The sequence below is a fragment of the Eretmochelys imbricata genome, chromosome 24, assembly GCF_965152235.1.
Source record: "Eretmochelys imbricata isolate rEreImb1 chromosome 24, rEreImb1.hap1, whole genome shotgun sequence".
In the NCBI taxonomy this organism is placed as follows: domain Eukaryota; kingdom Metazoa; phylum Chordata; order Testudines; family Cheloniidae; genus Eretmochelys; species Eretmochelys imbricata.
In genome coordinates, this window is record NC_135595.1 from 19,120,665 (window position 1) to 19,130,598 (window position 9,934).

The following is a 9,934-nucleotide window of genomic DNA, read 5'->3' on the forward strand; positions in this document are numbered from 1 at the left end:
GTGTGCGTCCAGAGAGCTATCGTGCTCCGGCCCCCTGCAGCCCTGCGCCCCCTTGGAAGGGACCTGCGTCACCGTCGTGGCAGAGATGAGGCTGGGTGAGTGAAAGAAGATTTCTACTAAGTGTAGACACCATTGTCCTCCTGAAGCCAGGGGTCGAACCCAGGAGTCCTGGCTCCCAGCCCCTCCCCCTACTCTAACCAATAGACTCCGCTCCTCTCCAGGAGCAGGGACTGCTCAGTCTGGAAAGATAATGTCATAGACGGGGGACGGGATGAGATGGGGAATTGCACTGGGTGGCTGTGGGGCCTCGATCAGACAGAAGACAGGATTTTATCTGGGTGAGGGGGAAGATGTGATTAGTTGGGGGTGGGGTGGATGGAACAAAAGGGGAGGATGGAGCAGCTGGGGGTCCATTTTGGAGTTCAGAGGTGATTCTCTGTTTCCCTTCCACAGAGGGATCCTCCTTGTCCTACACGGCTAAATCGTGCCTGGAGCCCAAGAACTGTGAGCCAGGCCCCTTCTCGCTGACCTATGCGTACAATGTCACCATGCGGGGGAACATCGCCTGCTGTGACACCGACGGCTGCAACGCTGGGGCCATCCCAGGTGTGTGTCTGCTGCAAACCTAGAGCCCTGCTCTGCCCACACCTGCCTGGATAGAACCCAGGAGTCCTGGCTCCCAGCCCCCCTGCTCTAACCACTAGACCCCACTCCCTTCCCCGAGCTGGGATCGAGCCCAGCGTGTGGTGACTCCCCACCCCTGGCTGACTGTGTGTGTCTGACTGTTCTCAGTGCCAACTGTGAGCTCCGTCCCCAACGGCCGGCAGTGCCCGTCATGCTTCTACCTGTGGGGAGGAAACTGTCAGGACAACAAGCCCTTGGCCTGCACCGGCGCCGAGGACCATTGTGTTGAGGAATCTGGGATATTAACACTGGGTAAGTCCTCCAGATGGGGGCGGGGTCTGAACACAGAGTACAAGGTGGAGCCCAGGTGTCCTGGCTCAGTCCCAGGCCCCCTTGCTCTGACCCTCTAGACTCCACTCCTGTGGCAGAGTTGCAGAGAGAACCCTGGAGTCCTACTTGCCGAGATGCCAAAGGAGCACTCAAGGAGGATAAGGCCACTGCGGAGAAACTAAATGAATTCTGTGCATCGGTCTTCACGGCTGAGGCTGGGAGGGAGATTCCCAAACCGGAACCATTCTATTTTCATGACAAATCTGAGGAACTGTCCCAGATTGAGGAGTCATTACAGGAGTTTTTGCAACAAATTGATAAATTAAACAGGAATAAGTCACCAGGACGAGATGGGTTTCGCCCAAGAGATCGGAAGGAACTCAAATGTCAAATTACAGAACGACTTATTGTGGTTTGTAAATTACCATTTAAATCAGCTTCTGTCCCAACTGGCTGGAGGATGGCTAATGACACGCCAATTTTTAAAAAGGGCTCCAGAGGTGATCCTGGCAACTACAGGCCAATAAGTCTGACTTCAGTACAGGGCAAACTCATTGAAACTACAGGAAAGAAGAGAATTGTCAGCCACATAGAGGTACATAATTTGTTGTGGAAGGATCAACATGGTTTCGGTAAAGGGAAATCACGCCTCAGCAATCTACTAGAATTCTCTGAGGGGGTCAACAAGCGTGTGAACAAGGGGAATCCAGTGGATACAGTGTACTTAGATTTTGAGAAAGCCTTTGAAAAGGTCACTCACCAAAGGCTCTTCAGAAACGTGAGCTGTCATGGGATAAAATCCTCTCATGGCTCAGTAACTTGTTAAAAGATAGGGAAAAAAGGGTAGGAAGAAATGGTCAGTTTTCAGAACGGAGAGAGGTAAAAAGTGGGAGTCCCCCAGGGATCTGCACTGGGCCCAGTCCTATTCATAGAATCATAGAATATCAGGGTTGGAAGGGACCTCAGGAGGTCATCTAGTCCAACCCCCTGCTCAAAGCAGGACCAATCCCCAATTAAATCATCCCAGCCAGGGCTTGGTCAAGCCTGATCTTAAAACCTTCTAAGGAAGGAGATTCTACCACCTCCCTAGTTAACGCATTCCAGTGTTTCACCACCCTCTTAGTGAAAAAGTTTTTCCTAATATCCAACCTAAACCTCCCCCACTGCAACTTGAGACCATTACTCCTTGTCCTGTCATCTTTTACCACTGAGAATAGTCTAGAACCATCCTCTCTGGAACCACCTCTCAGGTAGTTGAAAGCAGCTATCAAATCCCTCCTCATTCTTCTCTTCTGCAGACTAAACAATCCCAGTTCCCTCAGCCTCTCCTCATAAGTCATGTGCTCCAGACGCCTAATCATTTTTGTTGTCCTTCGCTGGACTCTCTCCAATTTATCCACATCCTTCTTGTAGTGTGGGGCCCAAAACTGGACACAGTACTCCAGATGAGGCCTCACCAATGTCGAATAGAGGGGAACGATCACGTCCCTCGATCTGCTGGCTATGCCCCTACTTATAAATCCCAAAATGCCATTGGCCTTCTTGGCAAGAAGGGCACACTGCTGACTCATATCCAGCTTCTCGTCCACTGTCACCCCTAGGTCCTTTCCCGCAGAACTGCTGCCTAGCCATTCGGTCCCTAGTCTGTAGCGGTGCCTAGGATTCTTCTGTCCTAAATGCGGGACTCTGCACTTGTCCTTGTTGAACCTCATCAGATTTCTTTTGGCCCAATCCTCTAATTTGTCTAGGTCCCTCTGTATCCTAACCCTACCTGCCACCGTATCTACCACTCTTCCTAATTTAGTATCATCTGCAAATTTGCTGAGAGTGCAATCCACACCATCCTCCAGATCATTTATGAAGATATTGAACAAAACCGGCCCCAGGACTGACCCTTGAGGCACTCCACTTGATACCGGCTGCCAACTAGACATGGAGCCATTGATCACTGCCCATTGAGCCCGACAATCTAGCCAACTTTGTATCCACCTTATAGTGCATTCATCCAGCCCATACTTCTTTAACTTGCTGACAAGAATACTGTGGGAGACCGTGTCAAAAGCTTTGCTAAAGTCAAGAAACAATACATCCACTGCTTTCCCTTCATCCACAGAACCAGTAATCTCATCATAGAAGGCAATTAGATTAGTCAGGCATGACCTTCCCTTGGTGAATCCATGCTGGCTGTTCCTGATCACTTTCCTCTCATGTAAGTGCTTCAGGATTGATTCCTTGAGGACCTGCTCCATGATTTTTCCGGGGACTGAGGTGAGGCTGACTGGCCTGTAGTTCCCAGCATCCTCCTTCTTCCCTTTTTTAAAGATGGGCACTACATTAGCCTTTTTCCAGTCATCTGGGACTTCCCCCATTCGCCACGAGTTTTCAAAGATAATGGCCAATGGCTCTGCAATCACATCCACCAACTCCTTTAGCACTCTCGGATGCAAGGCATCCGGCCCCATGGACTTGTGCATGTCCAGCTTTTCTAAATAGTCCCGAACCACCTCTTTCTCCACAGAGGGCTGGCCACCTATTCCCCATGCTGTGATGCCCAGCGCAGCAGTCTGGGAGCCGACCTTGTTCCTGAAGACAGAGTCAAAAAAGCATTGAGTACATTAGCTATTCACCATATTCCGAAATGTTCTGGAAAAAGGGGTAAATAGTGAGGTGGCAAAATTTGCAGAAGATACAAACCTACTCAAGATAGTTAAGTCCAAAGCAGACTGTGAAGAGGTACTAAAGGGTCTCTCAAAACAGGGTGACTGGGCAACAAAACGGGAGAGGAAATTCAATGTTGATAAATGCTAAATAATGCACATGGGCAAACATAATCCCAACTAGACATACACAATGATGGGTCAAATTTACCACTCAAGAAAGATCTTGGAGTCTCTATGGAGAGTTCTCTGAAATCATCCACTCCATGTGCAGCGGCTGTGAAAACAGCGAACAGAATGCTGGGAATCATTAAGAAAGGGACAGAGAATAGGACAGAAAAAATCGTGTTGCCTCAATATAAATCATTGGGAGGCCCACAGCTGAACACTGAGTGCGGATGTGGTCGCCCTGTCTCCAAAAAGATCTACTGGAATTGGAAAAGCTTCAGAAAAGCCCAACCAAAATGACGAGGGGGATGGAACGGCTGCCATATGAGGAGAGATTAATAAGAGTGGGACTTTTCATCCTGGAAAAGAGACGGCTAAGGGGGGATAGGAAAGAGTTCTATAAAAGGTTGAAGGGTGTGAAGGAAGTGTTATTACTCTTTCTAACATATGAACTAGGGGCCACCAAATGAAATGAACGGGCAGCAGGTTTAAAAAAACCAAAGGAAGTACTGCTTCACACAACGCACAGTCAACCTGTGGAAATCATTGCCGGGAAATGTTGTGAAGGCGAAGACTACAACAGGGTTCAAACAGGAACGAGAGAAGTTCCTGGAGGACAGGTCCATCTGTGGCTATTAGCCAGGGTGGGCAGGGATGGTGGCCCTAGCCTCTGTTTGCCAGGAGCTGGGAATGGGCGACGGGGGATGGATCACCGGAAGGTTCCCTGTTCTGTTCATTCCCTCTGGGGCACCTGGCATTGGCCAGAGGATACTGGGCTAGATGGACCTTTGGTGTGACCCAGGAGGGCCGTTCCTCTGTTATGTTCTCACGTAGTTCCAGCCCCCTGCTCTGAGCACTACACCCCACTCTACCTGCAGAGCCGGGTGCAGTCCCGCTGGGAGGGGAGTGTGTGAGAGACCTTATTGGGGTCGGGGGGGGATGTGGGAGCCCCTGATTATGTCTCTCTCCCCCCGTACAGGTGACATCACCGTGATGAAGACTGCGGCTGGATGTGCCTCCCCTGGCGCTTGCATGAAGAGCGTGGGGAAGAACAAAGACGCCCAGGGCATGGTGGAGATGCTGAGCCGGGCCAAGTGCTACCCAGCTCCCAGGGCCGGTGGAGGCATTGGGGAGCCCTGAGTCCCGGACTAGCGTCCTTCCCTTCTGCTGCATGCCGGGCTGCTGTGCACCTCCCTTCAGCAGCCACCGGCTGCTGCTTCTCTTTGGGGGGGATTCTGGGTTCCTTTTGTGCATTGGCTGAATAAAGTGAGTTGTGGGGAAAGCACCCCCCTAGCTCCTTGTCCCCTGACCGCCACGTACCGGGCCCCCCCGCCCCTATCTGTGCACAAGTGATGCTGGCAGGAAGAGAACTCGGGAGTCCTGACTCCCAGTAACCCCCCCTGTAACCCAACAGGGCCCACTCCCTTCTGAAAGCCAGGGATAGAGCCCAGGAGTCCTGGCTCCCAAGCCCCCTGCTCTAACCACTGGACCCCCTCCCCTTGCAGGGCCAGGGAATGGAACCAAGGAGTCCTGCCTAGACCCCCTCCCCCAGGGGAAGGCCCGTGGCCGGGGGAAAGGCACCAGCTGGCTAAGCTCCCCTGGGGAAGGAGGGCTGTGGGAAGGAGAGGCCGTGGCTCACCCAGCTGTCCAGGCGGGCGGAAACGCCCTGGAGGGGAGCAATGTCCTTCTAGGTTGATTTTGCAGGGCTCAGTTCGTCCCGCTCTCTGGGGCGGCTCCACTGGGAGTGACGGGCTCAGGGAGGGTGTCAGGAAACAGGGCAGATCCCCCCAGCCGGTGGTGCTCTGTGAGCAGATTTCACCCAGCGTGAACTCCTGGATCGCTGCCCCCGTCTGACCCCGGAGTCACAGCCAGTCCCCTCAGATACTCTCAGACAAGCCGGACTTTGGGAGGAAAGGTCACGTACACCCCAAACCAGCCCACCTAGGTTGTTCCCAGCCCCAGGAGACCGGTCACTTACCCCAGAGCCACGGGACCCCAGATCCTACACCAAAGGCAACGCTGGCAGCCAGGTCTGTAGGAAACTCGCTAAAGGTTCGTGAGCTAAGGAAAGGGAATGAGGGTCACGAGGGGTTAAAGCCGGTAAAATTCATGCCCAGGTGAGTCGCAGTCTGTAATTCCAAACGGTGGCGGTGATGGAAGAAACTGCCGTTTTCCCAAGTCTTTTCAGGTGCCCCCAGACAGTCTCCAGGGCTCCCCGCTTTGCATCCCGTTCTGGTCCCTGTAAGAGTCCAGCCAGCCCAGCGAGGCAGGATCCTTCCCTGAATCCATCCTTACAGCTTCTTCTCCCAGAGAACAAGCTGGCAGGGCCCCCACCCACGTGGGCTTTGCCTTCGATGGGGAGAGGGAGGAACGCGGCGGTCAGCACACGCGATGGCCCCTGCCTTTGGGGTCAGCACTTTTCTGGTGCTAAAGTTGCTCATTAGCATCCCTCCGGCGTCTCTGCTGGGTCAGTGAGTCCCAGGGCTGTGCTCAGGGTGAATGGTTGTTACTCCGTTAAAAGAGCAGACGGGGAAGGGAAAACCATACCACGGCCCATTGGTTTTCATGAAATCGAAACTCCAAACACACTCTTCTACCTGCGCCATGCCTTTGATCTAGGCCAGGGTCTCTCGACATTTCCAGACAGCTGTACCCCTTGCGGGAGTCTGATGTGTCTTGGGTACCCTAAATTTCCCCTCACTGAAAAACGACTTGCTCACAAAAGCAGCCATAAAAATGCACAATGTCATGGCCGTGCTGCTGCTGACAAGCTGCTTCCTTTCTCATTTCCACCATTATAAAATCACTCGGTGGGAACGCAGGACAAATCCTGCACTGGCATTTCAGTGTAGAGTATATAGAACAATGTGAACAAGGGGTCGACATTTTAGCTCGTACTGACTTCACTCGTGCCTTAATGCGGCCGGTTGTAAAACGAGGCAAACATGAAGATGAGCTGATGTTCCCCCCGGAAGACCTGTGTGTACCCCTGGGGTACATGGACCCCTGGCTGAGACCCACTGATCTGCACTAATGCACAAGGGAATTGGCCTCAAGACACATTGGTATCATCTGATCAGCCAGTGTCCCATGCAGGGTTGTGAAATCTCCCATCTCCGGGCCCACCAGGATGTCACGGGGCAGCCCCAGCCGATCCCCCAGGGGGCAGGTATTTGCCAACCTTTCCACAGAGCAGGACCTGGGGATTACAGTGGATGAGAAGCTGGCTATGAGACAGCAGGGTGGCCTTGTTGCCAAGAAGGCCAATGGCGTTTTGGGCTGCATCAGTAGGAGCGTTGCCAGCAGATGGAGGGAAGTGATTATTCCCCTCTATTCGGCACTGGTGAGGCCACATCTGGAGTACTGGGTCCAGTTTTGGGCCCCCCACTACAGAAGGGATGTGGAAAAATTGGAGAGAGTCCAGCGGAGGGCAAGGAAAATGATTAGGGGGCTGGGGCACGTGACTTAGGAGGGGAGGCTGAGGGAACTGGGCTTCTTTTGTCTGCAGAAGAGAAGAGTGAGGGGGAATTTGATAGCAGCCTTCAACTACCTGAGGGGGGCTCCAAAGAGGGTGGTGCTCAGCTGTTCTCAGTGGTGGCAGATGACAGAACGAGGAGCAATGGTCTCCAGTTGCAGTGGGGGCGGTCTAGGCTGGAGATTAGGAAACACCATTTCAATAGGAGGGTGGTGAAGCGCTGCATTGGGTTCCCTAGGGAGGGGGTGGAATCTCCACCCTTTGACGTGTTTAACGCCCAGCTTGACACAGCCCTGGCTGGGATGAATTAGTTGGGGTGGGTCCTGCTTTGAGCAGGGGTTGGACTAGATGACCTCCTGAGCTCTCTTCCAACCCTGATCTTCTATGGTTCTCTGATTCTCTGAACCTGCCTGCCGTACCCACAGCCAGCTGCTTCATCACTGCTCTGGTCACTGCAGAAAATGCCCAGCCACCATGTGGGTGCCCCAGCCCTTCTGCCTGCTGTCTGCTCTCCTGGTCACAGGGGAGACCCTTCCGTCCCCAGGCACAGGGAGCCGGGCACCGATGAGGAGCAGGAAATGCTTGGAAAAAACAGAAAATTCTCAGGAGCCAGGAAAACCGTCCCCCACCCTTGTCATCCTGCTTGGAAATGTTCCCCTGCCCCCAGCACTGAGATTCCTGCCAGGACTCCTGGGTTCATTCCCCGGCTCTGGGAGGGAGTGGGGTGTCTCTTCTGAGGTGTATGTGCCCCACGCTGGCCCAGCGAGCGCAGGGAGAAAAGGGCCGAGCAGCGGGAGGGGTTTGCAGATTCCTGGGCACAGGGACTAGCGTGAGGGCCGCGCTGAGCTGCGTGAGCCGGGACCGAGCCGTGCTTGGCCAGGAGGGAACACTGTTGCACCATCGCACTGACTCACATGGTCTCATTTCTGGGAGCCAGGACTCCTGGGTTCTATCCCCAGGTCAGGGACGGGGTGGGTCTAGAATAGGCTGGAAGCCAGCAGCAATTCGGACTCCTTGCTTAAAAGAACAGGAGTACTTGTGGCACCTTAGAGACTAACAAATTCATAAAAATTTGTTAGTCTCTAAGATGCCACAAGTACTCCCGTCCTTTTTGGGGATTCAGACTAACACGGCTGCTACTCTGAAATCTGATTCCTTAGCTGTATTCGTAGCTCCGAGTCTGACACTGCCTCTTTCTGCCTCAGTTTCCCTGATTATAAGATGGGGGTAATGTTCCCTTCCTCCCACCTGGGACCCTGGCAAAGGCGGGAGAAGGCTTTTGGAGGTTGAAGTGATGTTTCCAGATGAAAGCTCTGAAAAAAACCAAAGTGGACCAATTGGTTTTCTTTCTTTCGTCCTTCCATTAAAAACTTATGTTCACTGACTGAATTGAAACTCTCCCAAGCTCTGGACAGGAAAGAGTTAAGGATCATGGGATCTCTTCAGCCAGCCCAGAGTTTTTGCATGCACGATGGAGGTGTGAAGCCATCAGTGGCAAGGGTGAACGATCACCAATCAAATTTGGAAGAAGAGAGTTGACAGGACAGGATGGTCCCCGGCTTTGGAGTCGACACTTTTCTGGTGCTTGCATTTCAGTGTAGAGTATATAGAGCAATATGAACAAGGGGCCGACAGTTTAGCTCGTACTGACTTCACTCGTGCCTTAATGTGGCCGGTTGTAAAATGAGGCAAATATCTAGATGAGCTGATGTACCCCCGGAAGACCTGTGTGTACCCCTGGGGTACACGGACCCCTGGCTGAGAACCGCTGATCTCCACTAATGCACAAGGGAATTGGCCTCAGTACACATTGGCATCACCTGATTAGCCAGTGTCACATGCAGGGCTGTGAAATCTCCCATCTCCGGGCCCACCAAGATGTCATGGGGCAGCCCCAGCCGATCCCCCAGGGGGCAGGTATTTGCCAACCTGCCTGAGAAAACCACAGCCAGATGCTTCCTCGCTGTTCTGCTCACTGCAGCAAGCACCCGGGCACCATGTGGGTGGCTCTGCCCCTCCGCCTGCTGTCCGCTCTCCTGGCCACAGGTGAGTCCCGTCCGTCCCCAGGCACAGGGAGCCGGGTGGTGGGGGCGGGATTTCACCTGGGGAACGTGCTGCTGTGGATGGCGGATTCTGGGGTCAGGATGGAATTTGTGGGTAAAACCAGCGAGAGGAAAACCCGGGGCCATGTCCCCCGACTGAATTGGGGAGAGCAGGGAGTGGAGCCCGGGACTCCCACAGCCCATGCTAGGTGCCTGGCCAGTGGGTCTGAGTCCGTCTGTCCTTCCTTCTTCTCGTTCCTTCTCCAGCTCTCACCCGGGCTTGGGGTCATCCCGATGAGCAGCACCACCCCCATCCACATGTAATCCTGCTTGGAAATGTTCCCCTGCCCATCAGCGCTGAGATTCCTGCCAGGACTCCTGGCTTCATTCCCCGGGTTTCAAAGGGGAATGGGGATGCAACGGGTGGGGGCTGGGAGCCAGGACTTCTGGGCTCATTCCCCAGCTGTAGAAGAGGGCTGGGGTGTAGTGAGTTTGAGCGGAGATGGCTGCAAATCAGGACTCCCGGGTTCTGTCCGTGGCCTGAAAGAGGAGTGGGGTCTCGTGGGTTAGAGTGAGCTGGGAGTCAGGAGTGAGGAGTTCTCGACTGTCTTCTTGGTTCTAACCCTGAATTGAACACA